Raw genomic sequence first — 15,569 nt, 5'->3', positions numbered from 1 at the left:
CTCAAGGTTTTGATTTATTTATTTTTATTCATATGCATTAACAATATAAAATTTAATAAATTATTATAATTTAAGCGATGACTAATAAATAACTTCAACAATTTTCAGTGGCTAAATATATTAACAGCAGAAAAGACTTTAAATAAGACAAGTGTTGCCAATGGAATATTGGTAAGACACAGTAGATATGTCAATATATGTGACAGACAAACAGACAGACACAAGAAAGTTTTATAACTTTCAATTGTTACAAATATTCAATGATAATTTATTTCAAAACTTGTGAGGTCAAACAATGTTCAATGAAAATTTATTTCTAAGCGTCTAAGGTCAAAGAAACTCATTAAAAATAGTTTAATATTTGCAGTATATTAGCTAAAGCTGGCATGTATAAACATGTTAAATATATTTTATATCATATTACAAGTTTTAATGAGCAATAGCTCCTCTCCCTCTGCTCCTAACACAGCAGAAGCTCATTCATTATCCATTTCAGTATTAAAGAGTTGCAGCAAAGATAAAGTGAAGTATTTCAGCTTTATAAAGATCGACTTTGTTTTAGTGAAAGCAGCAACATAAGAGAAGGTCTGCAAGCTCTAAAACCAGTCACTGCGCTTCTTTAATGCTGAGGAGCTCAAGACAGTGGTGATGGGCAGAAGGGTTAAATGTTACAGGTTCATAATCAAATACCTCGTACGTGTAGTTGAATAAAGCCATATGATGTTGGATCAACTAGACCTGTCACCAAAGACATTCTAACTGCAACAAGAGTCTTTTCAAACACTTCATAATATACTATAATTGTCTAGTATGTCCCTACTATTTTTAAAGATAGCAGAGTGTGATTTGGTTCCTATTTCTAGAAGGTCAGGTAAGCACTTAGCCCTCACACTGGCATACCAACTATGTGGAATGGTTCAAGAGTTCAAATTCCTCCCTAGAGAAACTCATTTATGTATTAATATGCTGAGCACTGTTGTGTTTTGTAATTGTACAAGGGAGCAGTAGGGCTTAGCAACTAACTAGACAGGGCAGATATAAATAATCATTTAGACAACTTTGCGATTGGCAAAAATTATATCTAATTATGTATTGAGTGTTTAAAACATGTAAGGGACTCTTTGACAATAGATCTAATCTATAGAACAATTACAATCAGAAAAAGAAAAAAAGTTGCTTGGTGCATTAATAATTCATTGAACTAACTGCTGCCAATATACTATTATGCAAATCAGGTTTTTGCGATTAGTGAAGTCCTTTAATCACTGTTCACATAAACAGACAACAGAAAGGTGCTTGGTTGTCTACAATATAACTGATCCCTTTCTGTGCCCATGGAAATATATACAGGCTGTGTCTTTTAACCATTGCACTCCTACCATAACTAATCTATAATACAATCACAGAATCAAAACCTATTATGATGTTCAATCCAAAGTAATAGATGTCAATATGAAAAGTGGTAGAAGTCCCAGTACACTCTAGTATTTTCTGTTAGTGATTTTTCATGTTGCCTTTTATCAACTAACCCCCGAACCTCTGAAATATAAAGTGTACGGTACATAACATAACATTAGTGATATTAAGATGTTAACCCCAAAAGTTACCACAATCAAATTAAAATCATGTTTCATAAATACTTGAGATCCTAAATTGTAGGATCTTGATTAAATTCTATGGAATATTCCAATGTAGGTGTGGTAAGTAGCTTGCTTACCACATGGTTCAGGGTTCAGTCCCACTGCGTGGCACCTTGGGCAAGTGACTTCTACTATAGCTGCGGGCCAACCAAAGCCTTGTGAGTGGATTTGGTAGAGGAAAACTGAAAGAAGCCCGTCGTATATATATATATATATATATATATATATATAGTGTGTGTGTGTTTGTGTATCTGTGTTTGTCTCCCCAACATTGCTTGACCACCAATGCTGGTGTGTCTAGGTCCCAGTAACTTAGCGGTTCGGCAAAATAGACCTATAGAATAAATACCAGGCTTACAAAGAAAAAGTCCTGGGGTCGACTTGCTCGACTAAAGGCGGTGCTCCAGCATGGCCACAGTCAAATGACTGAAACAAGTAGAAGAGAGTAAAAAGAGTTAGCAGTCGAAGTAAACATCTGACTCAATATTTTCTTGTATTAAACATTTCTTAAGCTATACCCGGCCCAAATATTCAATTTGTTTTATGTTCAAACTGGCCAGACCCAGCCTCTTACACCTATCCTACAATGTCATTCTAAAAGAAAGAAAAATAAAAGATAATGCATGGTTAATTGAAAATAATATGAATAAAGCATTACATTTGACGGAATGACCTAAATGCTAAAGGGTTAATCATAATTGTGTTCAGCAAACATGACTAAGAAGTTATTTGACCTAGTTTTTATGGTAGCATGGAAGATATATATATGTAACATCTTCTCAGTATCTCTCATTTCAAGATTTCATTGTTCTTTTAAGTGTGGAAGGATGGGGGGGGGCTGTGTCTTAATTCTAGCTCAATTGCAATAGATACGGCTGCAGAATTTAAATGTGATGTGACCACAGTTCAACGTGTATCTTTATACATACACACAAAGATTTGATTGGAAAGCAGAAATGAATAATAAAATCATTTATGAATATCAAAATACTAACCAGAAAGAAATAATAACAGACCGAATGAAGCCATGATACAGCAGATAAACAATGGGTAGGCCGTGCTAGCTGAAACTTAATAATAACAGAAGCAGACATGTTGGTCAGTTGAACTTTGACATTGGGGCCACTTGAGGCATGACCACTTTAATCTGTCTCTAACTTGACATCACCTGGAAACATGAGTGATATGTGAAGCATTAATCTTATTCAGGTTCATCACTTAGCTATTTGGAAGGTTATCAAAAGTACTTGTGATCTTGCAGCCCTGTGTGGGAAGACAAGTAGCTTGTTATTGTCCTCATCATGTAATGAGAGAGAGACAGGGAGGAGGGGGGGGAGAGAATGTTTTCTATCAGGCCATGCTGTAAATAGACTTTACACTTCTATTGGATTATCATCCTTGAATCCTGTACATGTCAAAAGTGAAGCCAGCTGCCATTTTATCTTCTGTTAAGTCAAGTAGGATGTTTCTTAATGCATGTCAATTTGTGGTGAGTTTATAATTAGTGATCCCTGAACTGTAAAGATCCAATAATCATAAAGGGGGGACAAAAAAAAAACTACTTTCAAATAAAAATCCCTTGTGTGGTTCTTGTTCTGCTAAGTCCTTTGTCACCCTCCCCATTAGAAACAGGAATTTGGTGATTGACCCCATTGCCAGTCAATTATGATTATAAATATTAAAGACCATTGAAAGACTATGGAATGTACCATTTCTTAAATTAAGGATATTTGCTCTAATAGTGATACAACATTTGTTTACAACTACGATAGAATAACAGCAGTTAAATAATCTGGCAATAGAAAATATATTTGCTGAGTACAACACATAATTGCTTTAGCCGGGAAAATAAAAGCTCAAAACTGCTTTTATTTACTTAAAAATCCAATGACAATGTTTCTGAAACACTCTAGAGTTTGTAGCATTAATATTTTACTTTAATTATTTGTGGGTGTAAAGAAAATATAGACAAAAGCTTAATCCTATAAAGGATCTGTAAACGTAGCTTCAGAAAGAGTAAATCAAACAGCAAGACGTTCTCTGGGGATGAAAACATAAAGGACAACCACTTTCTATAATTATGAGTCATTTGACCATAAAACACATTCTGGCAGAGGTAAGAAATTGGGGACGGAAAATAATTATTTGCTCACCCTTTGTTTGCAGTAAGAGTCAAACCATTTATTTGAAATTGGTAAGAATTACATAATGAAAACTCTAGTCAAAACAAAATATCACCTGACTTTTGGATTAATAAGGAGACTGTTCTTAAAATGAAAGGTAGAGCCCTTTACACAACAGAGATCTAAAATAGAATTTTTAAAAAACTCCCTGGTCACACAAACAAACAAAAAACACATTTCTATTTTCTAACCAATAGCTTTCCCACTCGTGGGAGAATGAAATTTATTTCCATCAATACTAACCAGTCGCACAAATCATTCACTAAACATTGACATTTGAAAGATATTTGCATATTTGTTGAAAGAATATTATTATTATTATGTTATAGATATGTTGTGAATAAAATTATAAAGAGTAATTCCCCACCCTGCAAGATCCTATCAATTCATTTATGATAATATAGAAAAATTTAGCTAAGAAGAGTGAGTTTTAAATCTTGTAGCATATCCACAAAGTGTTATCATGAATATCTTGAAAATTGGAGTAGAGATTGTTTGTCAACTTAACATGGCAGCCCTGGTTTAGGATGAATGTTGCTGTAATTTATCCCCAGGAGACATCGTCTCCAGCTGGCTATACGACACGATCTGTGTCCTTATATTTTCGAACAAGGGAATCTAGCATCCCCACTCAGCTCAAAACAATATCTGTGTATCGCGATTTCTAGGTTATATCCCTTCATGAGCTGAACAATTATTCTGTGCCGATGAAGAGAAATAACTTGGAAATTGTGATACACAAATATTGTTTTGAGCTTAGTGGGGGTGCTAGATTTCCTTGTTCGAAAATATAAGGACACAAATCGTGTCATATAGCCAGCTGGGGTTAAATTACAGCAACATTCATCCTAAACCAGGACTGCCATGTTATGTTGGCAAACAATCTTTACTCCAAAGAACTGTTGCTGAATATCTCTCATTGTGAGATTTAAAAAAAATAGTAATTTTCTAATTTTGAAGAATGCTTGAAAAGACATCAGTGTTCTGAGATGGATTCCATTCTCTGCTTAATATTCTGGCTAAATGGACAATGTATGTCAGGAAGATGAAAATGGCAAAAGGAATGGAAGTATGTAAAGTAGGCTTGAAAGAGTAAGTAATTCCTATACTTATTATAAGTTCTGGTGTCTTTTACTTGTCTCAGTCATTAGACAGCAGCCTAACTGGGGCACTAACTTGAAGAATTTTAGTTAAACCAATCAACCCCAATATTTTTATTTTGGTTTTAAAGCCAGGTGCCTATTCTATCAGGACTTGCCCAAATCCTACATTATGGGTACAGATGCAAAGTCATACATACAACAGGCTTCTTTCAGTTTCCATCTAATAAATCCACTCAGGAAGCCTGAGGCTATAGTAGACAACATGCCAAAGGTGCCATGCAGTGGGACTGAACCCAGGATCATGTGACTGGGAAGCAAACTTCTTACCTCACAAGTATGCCTACACCTATAGCCACATGTCTACATAGGACTATATAACTTACCTATGTATAGAGGAGCACTCTGTCGGTTACAACAACAAGGGCCCCAGCTGATACAATCAACACAACAGCTTGCTCGTGAAATTAACGTGCAAGTGGCTGAGCACTCCACAGACACGTCTACCCCTAACGTAGTTCTCGGGGTAAATTCAGCGTGACAAAGCTGGCCCTTTGAAATACAGGTACAACTCATTTTTGCCAGATGAGTGAACTGGAGCAACGTGAAAAATAAAGTGTCTTGCTCAAGGACACAACACGTTACCGGGAACTGAACTCACGACCTTACGATTGTGAGCCAAATGCCCTAACCACTAAGCCTCGCACTTTCACACACACATATATGCATATATACATAACAATGATAAGGTCAACTACCATCATCATCATCATCATTCCCAACATCACAACTACTACCATCCACTGATACTACGTTTCAAATGCAACAATCTGTGCTGTGATGCTGCAGGAGGGTCGTTTACTTTCTATTTAGAGAGTAGTAAATCAAAATAGGATCTTCCTCAGAGAGAGAGAGAAAAGCAGTAAAAGTTTCGTGACACCAGTGATATGCAGTGAGTTGTTTAGACAGAGGGGAAAAAAGAAAGCTGGCAGCAGTCACAGAGAAGTAAATCTTTGGAAAGACCAAAGCCAGCAGGAGTGAATTGATGCCGAACATGAAATTACAGAGAAGGCCGAAAATATTGCTGTCAAAGTTACAGGAACATAATCAAGTTAAAGCAACCGTTCAAGATTTATAGGACAAAAGAGACAAAATAAAAACTAAAATACAATATAATTAAGAGAGAGAGGTTAAACTGGAGTTTCTTTTTCATTTTTATCCCCCCCCCCTCCATTTTGCTCACTTGATCTTCAAACTAATTCTGCTGTTGTTGTACAACAGAAAATAAAAGCATCACCTATGTTATGTAGGTACAAATTTTCTGCCATCAATCATCAACTTCTTTTATGATTATTATTATCATTATTATTATGTGCTTCTGGGGGAAGGAAAATGGGTAGATTTTGAGCTTCTGCTAAGTTAAAGTACAACAGTCAGAAAACTGTGAGTTGCTTGTATTTAAAAGACATGAAACTGGGGGGGGGGGGGGGGGAAACCACATTTAAATTTATGTGGGGAATTTGCTGGTTGGAGACCAGCAGATTTTTAGAGTTGCAGCCAATATAATCAGAAGGAAACGCTAAAATTGGTTGAAATATTTCGTCTAATATGATGTTATTTTATATTCTAATGATGACCATAAGATAACGACAAAGCTGTTATGTAATGAAATGGATAAAAGTGAACATTTGGTTGATGGGCAGAGAAAACATTTTGGAAATTCATTAAAAGACAGATATCAACATAGACAATAGGGAAAAACTGGCTACAGAAAGACCATGATAGCATATTGTAATATACAGAAGTGGATGGGAAAACTTGATACCACAAAAAAAAAAAAAAAAAAAAGACAGAACATATTTATACTCATATAAATGAAGAAGAGAAACTGGATGTGATATCAGTAAAATTTGGAATTATAAATCACTTGTGAATGTTCCAGTAAAGTGAAGTATACCACAAAAAAAAAAAAAAAAGAAGCAGTGTGGTCCTTACAACTTCTGAACACCACTTCTCATTTTGACAATGGTGTTATGACAGTGAAAGGAGATAAGGTGGAGATTGGGGCCTATGATAGGATATCAACTGATGCTGGTTTTCTTTCAATAGAAAAAACAACATGAGCTTGCAAGTACACTAATATTAGTGAAAACTGACAACAGTTGGGGACATAAATATTAACAACAAAATCTACCAGTAACTGAGATTTGTTAATGTGGTTGAAAACAAGAAATAGGTATTTTCACAGTGCAGGAAAGAGGTTTTTAAAATATTCTATGAGAGAGCTGCAAAGGAGGTGAATGGATGACAGACTCGAAGAATAATATATTTGTTAAAACAAAATGGGAAATGGAATTGCTTCTCAAAGAGGAAATTGGAAAATAACTTGGTAATATTTGAGTAGAAATCTGTAAAAAAAATGTTGAACTGAATCTATGTTCAAAGTATGGCATAGATTCACAATAATAGAGGCACTGGGATGTAAGAGATGAGACAGATTTTGTAGTATGCAGGTTGGAGAAATATTAAGACTAGAAAGATGTGAGATAGGATGTGGAAAGTTTGTGAAGTAACAGTCTATAAAAGAAGACATCAAGGGATGCCACATCAGTCTCACTGAGATTTAAAACGATGAAAATGTGGAATGATCATATTATGTGCAATGGAAAAGGATTAGAGTAGTACGATAATACCATAAGTGTTGCTGCATAAGGTGGCATTCACAAATACAGTAAAGACTACAAGCAATTAGCAAGCTCCAGAAATTGACAAAGATCTCTAATTTCAGGCTAAAATACTTAATCAGTTTTCATTAACTCTGTGGTGACAACGTTCAGTGGATTGGTGAATAGACCAGAATCAAAACCCAGCTTGTTACTTGAAGGGAAAACAATCCTAGTTCCCAAAATCACAAATCAATAATAAGTAATATACAAAGTCCTAAAATATAGACATCTATGTTCATGTAGATAGTAATAATGTCTTAGCAGAGAAAGAGAAGAGACCACCACTGCAACAGGAGGGGGAAAAAAAAAGGCATGGATTATTACCCAAAAGAGTTTGACAGCGTATATGCTGACGACTATTGGAAAGTCTACATAATAAATAAAGCAGCCTTGATACTAAAATGGTTACAAAAGAAGCCTTTCCACTCCTTCAGAAGATAATAAAACACATAGTTTTGGAAGATAGACATGCATCTGGTGGTGTTGTAAAAATTCACATGGAATTATTGAAAACACATAATGCTAAACAAGTCGGTGATTAATTGAGCCTTATTGATTCAATTAATTGTCGCAGCTGTACAATATATAATGCAGAGCCAACTGGACAAAAGTGGAACAAGAAATATTAAACTGGTTTATTAGGAATCTTACAACAAAGACATCTTTTATCCATAATCCAATGTTATAATTCTGAATGCTTAAAGTATCTCTTTCCTCATTTTCTATGCAGGCATGGCTGTGTGCTAAGAAGATTGTTTTTCCAATCACATGGTTCCAGGTTCAGTCCCTCAAAATGACACCTTAGGCAACCTTGTGAGTGGATCTGTTAAACAGAAACTGAAAGAAGCCCATTCTATGGGTGTGTGTGTGTATGTGTTTATCCCCCCCCCACCACCACCACCACCACCACTGACAACTGGTGTTGGTGTGTTTATGTTCTTGTAATGTCTTAGCAAAACAGACCGATAGAGTAAGTACTATGTTTAAAAAATAAAAGTACTGGGGTTGATTCATTCAAGTGAAACTTCTTCAAGGTAGTGCTGCAGCATGGTCGTAATCTATTGACTGAAACAAGTAGAAGATAAAAGAAATGCATATCTAGCAGTAAAACACACACACCCTTAATAAATATTGAACAACTCATCATCATCATCACCCCCATCATCTTAACATCTGTTTTCCATGCTGGCATGGGTTGGGCAGTTTGACCAGGGCTGGCAAGCTGAACAGTTGTTCAAACTCCATGTCTGTTTTGGCATGGTTTCAACAGCTGGATGCTCTTCCAAATGCCAGCCACTTTACAGAGTGTACTGCAGTTCCAGTACAGGTGCTTTACATAGCATCAGCACCTACAGGTCTTCAAGATTAGGGATGCTCAGCTGGAGAGGGTTGCAAGGGACAAGCCTGTATGCAAGAGCAACCATGCTTTTCCCTAGCTTGGTGTGTCTTTTCAAGCACAGCAAACCACCCAGAGTCCTGGTCCCTTCTCCTCCCCTCTCTCAGTCCCAACGTCTGTAGATCCTTTCTCACCACTTCATCCCATGTCTTCCTGGGCCTATCCCTTCCACATGTTCCCTCTACAATTAGAGATCAGCACCTCTTGATGCAACTGTCCTCATTCATACGCATTACATGACCCAACCAGCAGTCTTCTCTCTTGTACTCTACACCTGAGGTCATTTATACCCAGTTTTCCCCTCAAATCACTTACAATCTGTCGTATATACACACTGACATTATCCACCCAGTGAAGCCCATACAGGCTTCATTTCTTTCAAGCGTTTGCATATCCTCAATAGTCACAGACCATGTCTCACTGCCATGCAGCATAGCTGTCCATACGCAGGCACCATACAGTCTGCCTTTCACTCTGAGGGAGAACTCCTTCATTATTAACAGACATAGAAACTCTCTGAACTTCGCCCAGCCTAGTCTTATTGTAGCATCTATGCTTTCGGAACCCCACTCCCCACACTACTAATTCAGTCACTTAAGTAACAGAAACTGTCTACTACTGCTAAGGCCCCCCCCCCCCCCCTGACATTTGATGGAGTCTACTTTTGGTTCATGCTTAGTGTTTAATGTATCAGCACTTCAAACACCTGTAAAGACTACTTTCTCCGTTAGTTGTCCAGTGATACAGTTGCACTTCTTATGTGTCCATAGCTTGTACTGAGTACACCTTATGGAGTTTCTCCTGACACCTTTTCTATATATCGAGCAGGGCCATCTCCCTGAAGGTACCTGCAATTTGTCTGTTTTCCTACTTATCAATACTTTGGTCTTTCTTACATTAACTCTAAGGCCCTTTGATTCCAAACTTTGCTTCCACACCTGAAATTAGGGTAGTGATTCAGCAATAAGAAAGACAAAACTTTGGCCACTATCAACTTTAGGTGAAGCAACTGGAGAATGAAACTCAGTGATTACAAGATTCTAACCTAAAAATATGATCCTCCATCCTCTCCACAAAAAAAAATTAAGGAAACTATTAAATGTTTTATAATCAATATTGCTATGCTTGGAGAAGTGGCTGGGCAAACCACGGACACACGTGCTCTTAATGTACCGTATTTGATGGTCTATTGGATGGTGAAATATTCCACAATGACACTCTCTCTCTCTCCACTCTTCTACCAACACCATTAATCAACATACTAAAACAGATCAGACACAAGTATAGTTGTACAATGAAATGATAATCAACCATCCACAATATATGAATGACCTCTGTTTGTTGAGAGAGTTAAACACTTTGGAATATAGGTTTATATACTGAACCTGTTCTCTCCAGTAAAGAATATGCCATGACAACAAGCATTAAAAAGTTTTAAAAAACAAAACAAAAAAAGACAGAAGAATAATCTACTAATAAAATATAAAGACCTGAAGAAAAAGGAATTAGACTAAACACAAATTTACAAATAATTAGAAATTAATGAACTAGACTGAGAAGAACACTAATGAAACAAAAGGTTAGAAAGTAATTCTATAAACACAAACGACTGTGATTTAAAGCATTAAGTCTATTGATAATGAAGTTATGTTCTAGAAGTTATATATTCTATAGAATAATATATTATAAAAGTTATTGAAAGTTATATTCAATTGAGTGTTAAGTGAATTATCAAGTCTAGAGAGGAAAATCAGAAAAATAATTACTGTAGTTAAAATATACTAACCTAAAAGTGATACAAAGATAATATTTAACACCAAAAAAACAATTATAAAATATCTTTTGAAGGACTTGAAAAATATCCACAAGTATCCTTATACAAATAGTTAAAACACATGAAAGAGAAAGGTTTCATTTTTCAGGTAAACCAACAAGTGTAGAACAGAGGTTAAGGTAACAGGTAGTTGTACTGAAAATGAAGGTTTAGAACATTAGAATTGTACACAGACCGAATTGAAGTGAAAAACTTCTGCAAAACTAAACAGCAAAAATATTCACATGTGATAAGAAAAACTCCAACCAATGCGTGTCCAATAGAATTTTGCAAAATGGAATGGGTTAAAGATACACATCAAAGATGAATCCAAAGGATTTTGGTTCCATTACCAGGAAGTACCACATACAATAATGATGCAGATTATAAAAAAAAAAAAAAAAGAGGAACTTCAGAGGCTGTGAGAAAAAAAGGCAATGAATCCTATTGTTTCTGACTGTTTTGGCTTAGTGAAAATGGATTATTTAAACAGACATGACATTCATATAGCGGAAACCTTGCCAATATTAATTATATGAAGAGAAAAGAGATGATATAAGCTTTTATCATAAAAGATTTGAGAAAATGTCAAAGCAATCATACTCTAGGACATGTTGATTTACACAAATAGAAAGATTAAGAAATAAAGCTAAGATATTATCGTCAGAGATCATAAGGAGAAACAGATGTCTCATAAGGAGAAACATATCAATTGCAGAGGATAACTGTATATATATATATATATATATATATATATATATATATCATAATGAAATGGAGAATCTATCCAAAATATAAATAGCTGAAAATAGAGATATTCAGAATGTGTGGGTTGAAAATAAAAATGATCCTCATAATACTAGGTGCCTTGGGAATGATACAAGAAAATGCAGACAAATACAGAAGAAAAACAGAGATTTATAAACCATACACAACATAGAAAATGTATGTTGTGTACATGGCAATTGTGTATTTGAAATTTGAGAAAAACACAAAAGCAAAATGTCACATGAAAGCCAAGGCTGATGAGGCTGCACTTGTTTGTACAGTGAAATCCCATGACATTACAGCTGAACGAAAAAGAAATTCTGAAGACATCCCTATATCCATAGATACCATTAACGTATTTCAACACTAAACATATATAGCAATATTAGAAACTCCTTCAAATATTTAAGCCTTTAGCATTGAAACTAGCCACATCCAGCTCAAATATCCTGTTTTGTTCAAGCCAGCCAGATCCAGCTTCTTACACCTACCCTACAATGTCATTCTAAAAATAAGCAATCACAATGAAATCTCAAAGCTGTGAGATAATGCATGATTCATTCTGACAACAAGGTGAATAAACAAGCCCCACATTTGACAGAAAGATCTAAATGCCAGAGGCTTAAGCTGATGGTGTTAATAAAATATCCAAGTTTTACCTGACACTAAATTCACACAAAATAGTTTAATTACTCCACAGTTTCTGTTACCAGTGGAAAGATTGATTGATCATAGATTAAAACTTACAGCTAAATCTAAGTGTACAGGAAAAAACAAAAATTAAATAGATACATCAACTTAATTACATATAGAACTCATTACGTTTATAATCTGGTTAAGAAAAAAAATGCAAAAGCATAAAAGAGTTGCAACTAAACAAATGAATAATAGAGATGCTGGCAAATGAAAATATGGCCATAGGGCAAATAAAGAAAGCTAAATGAAAACTAGGAAATTGGATATATTGATAACTAAAAAGCCATTGATATTGTCCTTTATTCAATGATTCTGGAAACATTAACCTTGACTGTTTCTTGTGAATACGAAACTAGTGTAACGGTTTGATCCTAACTCTATTCTTGCTGCTAATTCACTGCCACTGTAACCAAATTATTTCCATTATTGTCTCTATAAATTACAGACATTACTGCTTACGGCACACTCATATTCTTTACACTTGCTCCACTTCTATTGGAAGTAGCTTTTTGTTAGAACTGGATGTTATTATTCCAATAGACAAAGAAAAAAAAAAAGGCTTCGTCATAGCTTCCTTTCTAAAACACTTTGATGTGTATTGTAAGATCACTCACCACTCATAACTCGTATGATCAGGCTTCTTTTCTAAAACACTTTGATGTGTATTGTAAGATCACTCACCACTCATAACTCGTATGATCAGGCTTCCTTTCTAAAACACTTTGATGTGTATTGTAAGATCACTCACCACTCATAACTCGTATGATCAGGCTTCCTTTCTAAAACACTTTGATGTGTATTGTAAGATCACTCACCACTCATAACTCGTATGATCAGGCTTCCTTTCTAAAACACTTTGATGTGTATTGTAAGATCACTCACCACTCATAACTCGTATGATCAGGCTTCCTTTCTAAAACACTTTGATGTGTATTGTAAGATCACTCACCACTCATAACTCGCATGATCAGGCTTCCTTTCTAAAACACTTTGATGTGTATTGTAAGATCACTCACCACTCATAACTCTTATGATCAGGTGGGAGGCCATCATTTAGTGGGGAATAAGAATAACTCAACTAAAAACATTTCCAGAAACTGGTTTGGCTCTAATTTACTGGATAGCAACCAAATGTTTTTTCAATTATTTACATTTGACGGGTATTTGTCCTCATCAGGTGTCTTGGGGAAATTTCGAACCTGGGTTCTCATTCCTAACGTATTTTTCGAAGTTATTATTATTATTATTATTATTATTCAGGTCACTTTCTGGAATCGAACTCGGAATCCTGGGGTTAATAGCCCACGCTCTTAACCACTACGCCATATGCCCAAGGGCATATGGCAGTGAACTGAATAATAATAATAGGTGGCTGGATGTGTTCTTCGCTGCTCTAACCTGTCAGCAGCTGAAGACACAGAAACACTAATACAACCCAGCAGGACAACTAAAAAAATAACTCTAAAAGACTGGAATATCTACAGTTTCCTGTGAGTATTTTGAATTTCCCTCAAAATAAGTTAAGGAACTTACATATCTACAGCTTTCGAACACATAAACGATCAGCTTTAAAACCTTTAATATCTACAGCTTCTGTGAATACTTATCATTTCCTTTCCCCCTGAGTACTTGAAAATGCAAACATCCTCTTTATTCCAAGAACACTTCAGTTTTCTCTGTTCGGACAGACAAAAAATCATCTCCAGTAAATTTTAAAATCTTCATATCTACAATTTTCTGTGTAAAAATTTTAACTTCCTTTTCTTTCTGTTCTTTTTTCCCTGAATATTCGAAAATGTAAACATCCTTTTTATTGTAGACAAAACACCACAGTTTTCTCTGAACGGACGTACAAACGAACACCTCAAAAAATTAAGAAATTTTAATATCTCCAATTTTGTGTGATCATTTTGTCTTCCCTGACTAACAGAATATGTAAACATGCCTTTTATTGCAACAACACAATTAAATGCATGAAAAAAAAATTAAGGGAGTAAGCACTTGCCAATATGCACATACTGCACAACTACAAAAACTGAAAACCACAGCAAAACTTTTAAAAAGAAAAGAAAAATTCCAAAAGAAAAAGAAATTCAGAAATTCAAAAATCCAACAAGGTGAACATCTCTTCCTCCTACTATTCCCAAAGACTGGAATATCTACAATTTCCTGTGAATATTTTAAATCTCCCTCAAAATAAAATAAGTTAGGAAACTTACATACCTACAGCTTTCGAACACACAAACAATCAGCTTAAAAAAAAACAACCCTTTAATGTCTACAACTAATGTGTGACGACTTATCCTTTCCTCTCTCCCTGAGTATTCAAAAATGTAAACACCATCCTTCTTTTTATTCTAAGAACACTACCATTTCTCTCTGTGCAATCATACAAAAGACCATATTTAGTTAATCATAAAACTTTACTATCTACAACTTGTTTTTTTTTCTTTTTGATTCTCCCTGAGTATTCGAAAATGTAAACATTCTTTTTGTGGCCACTAGCCCAGAAGGAATATAAGAGATGCCACCACAATATGGCCAGGCTTGTCCATTGGACACTTTGCAACAAGTATGGACTTGACAGAGCAAAAAAGTGGTACGACCACAAACCTGAAGACATCGTTGAAAATAGAAATGCAGAGATCCTATGGGATTTTATGATTCAGTGTGACCCTGAGATAGAGAATAGGAAGCTGGACATAGTCTTAATAGAGAAAGAAAACAAACTATGCTGGATCATAGATACAGCATGCCCAGCTGACAAGGTATGCGATAAGGAAGAAAGAAAAGTCGAGAGATATAACTCCAAAAATTTTTACAGGAGGATAGGGAAAAACACCAGTTACAGTAAAGTCTGTCCCATCAAAAGAGGTGCAGGGATTTGGGAATAAAGTTTGGGCAGAAGAAAAGAGAGCAAATAATGCCAAAGTTGACAAAGCCCTCACCCATTAATGGCTAATAGCTTCTGACTTAACATCAGAAACAGAAAGGTTTATCATAGCAGCCCAAGATCAATGCCTACCTACAAGGAACTACCAGGCCAACGTATTAAAGAATGGCAGCTCCCCAATACGTCGTGTATGTCAACAACAAATTGAGACCATTGATCATGTTGTCTCCATGTGCAGTCTTCTTGCGCCTATAGAGTATCTCAACAGGCATGATAGAGCTGCACAATATATTCATTGGGTAATTTGCAAAAACCTGGACTTGCCCCATGATAAAAACTGGTGGGAACACAAAC

At 35.4% G+C, this 15,569-nt stretch overlaps 1 protein-coding gene and 1 long non-coding RNA gene across 2 annotated transcripts in view; one reads left to right on the top strand and one right to left on the bottom strand.

The window, feature by feature from the left end:
- LOC106867829 (serine/threonine-protein kinase greatwall) overlaps positions 1-15,569 on the bottom strand; it is a 729,021-nt gene that overhangs the window by 187 nt on the left and 713,265 nt on the right. The gene's annotated exons all lie outside the window — the stretch shown is intronic.
- Positions 1-15,569, top strand: part of LOC128247884 (uncharacterized) — a 211,621-nt gene that overhangs the window by 190,519 nt on the left and 5,533 nt on the right. The gene's annotated exons all lie outside the window — the stretch shown is intronic.

This window comes from Octopus bimaculoides, chromosome 5, assembly GCF_046866305.1.
Source record: "Octopus bimaculoides isolate indiv1 chromosome 5, ASM4686630v1, whole genome shotgun sequence".
In the NCBI taxonomy this organism is placed as follows: Eukaryota; Metazoa; Mollusca; class Cephalopoda; order Octopoda; family Octopodidae; genus Octopus; species Octopus bimaculoides.
This window is presented reverse-complemented; position numbering and strand designations above follow the sequence as displayed.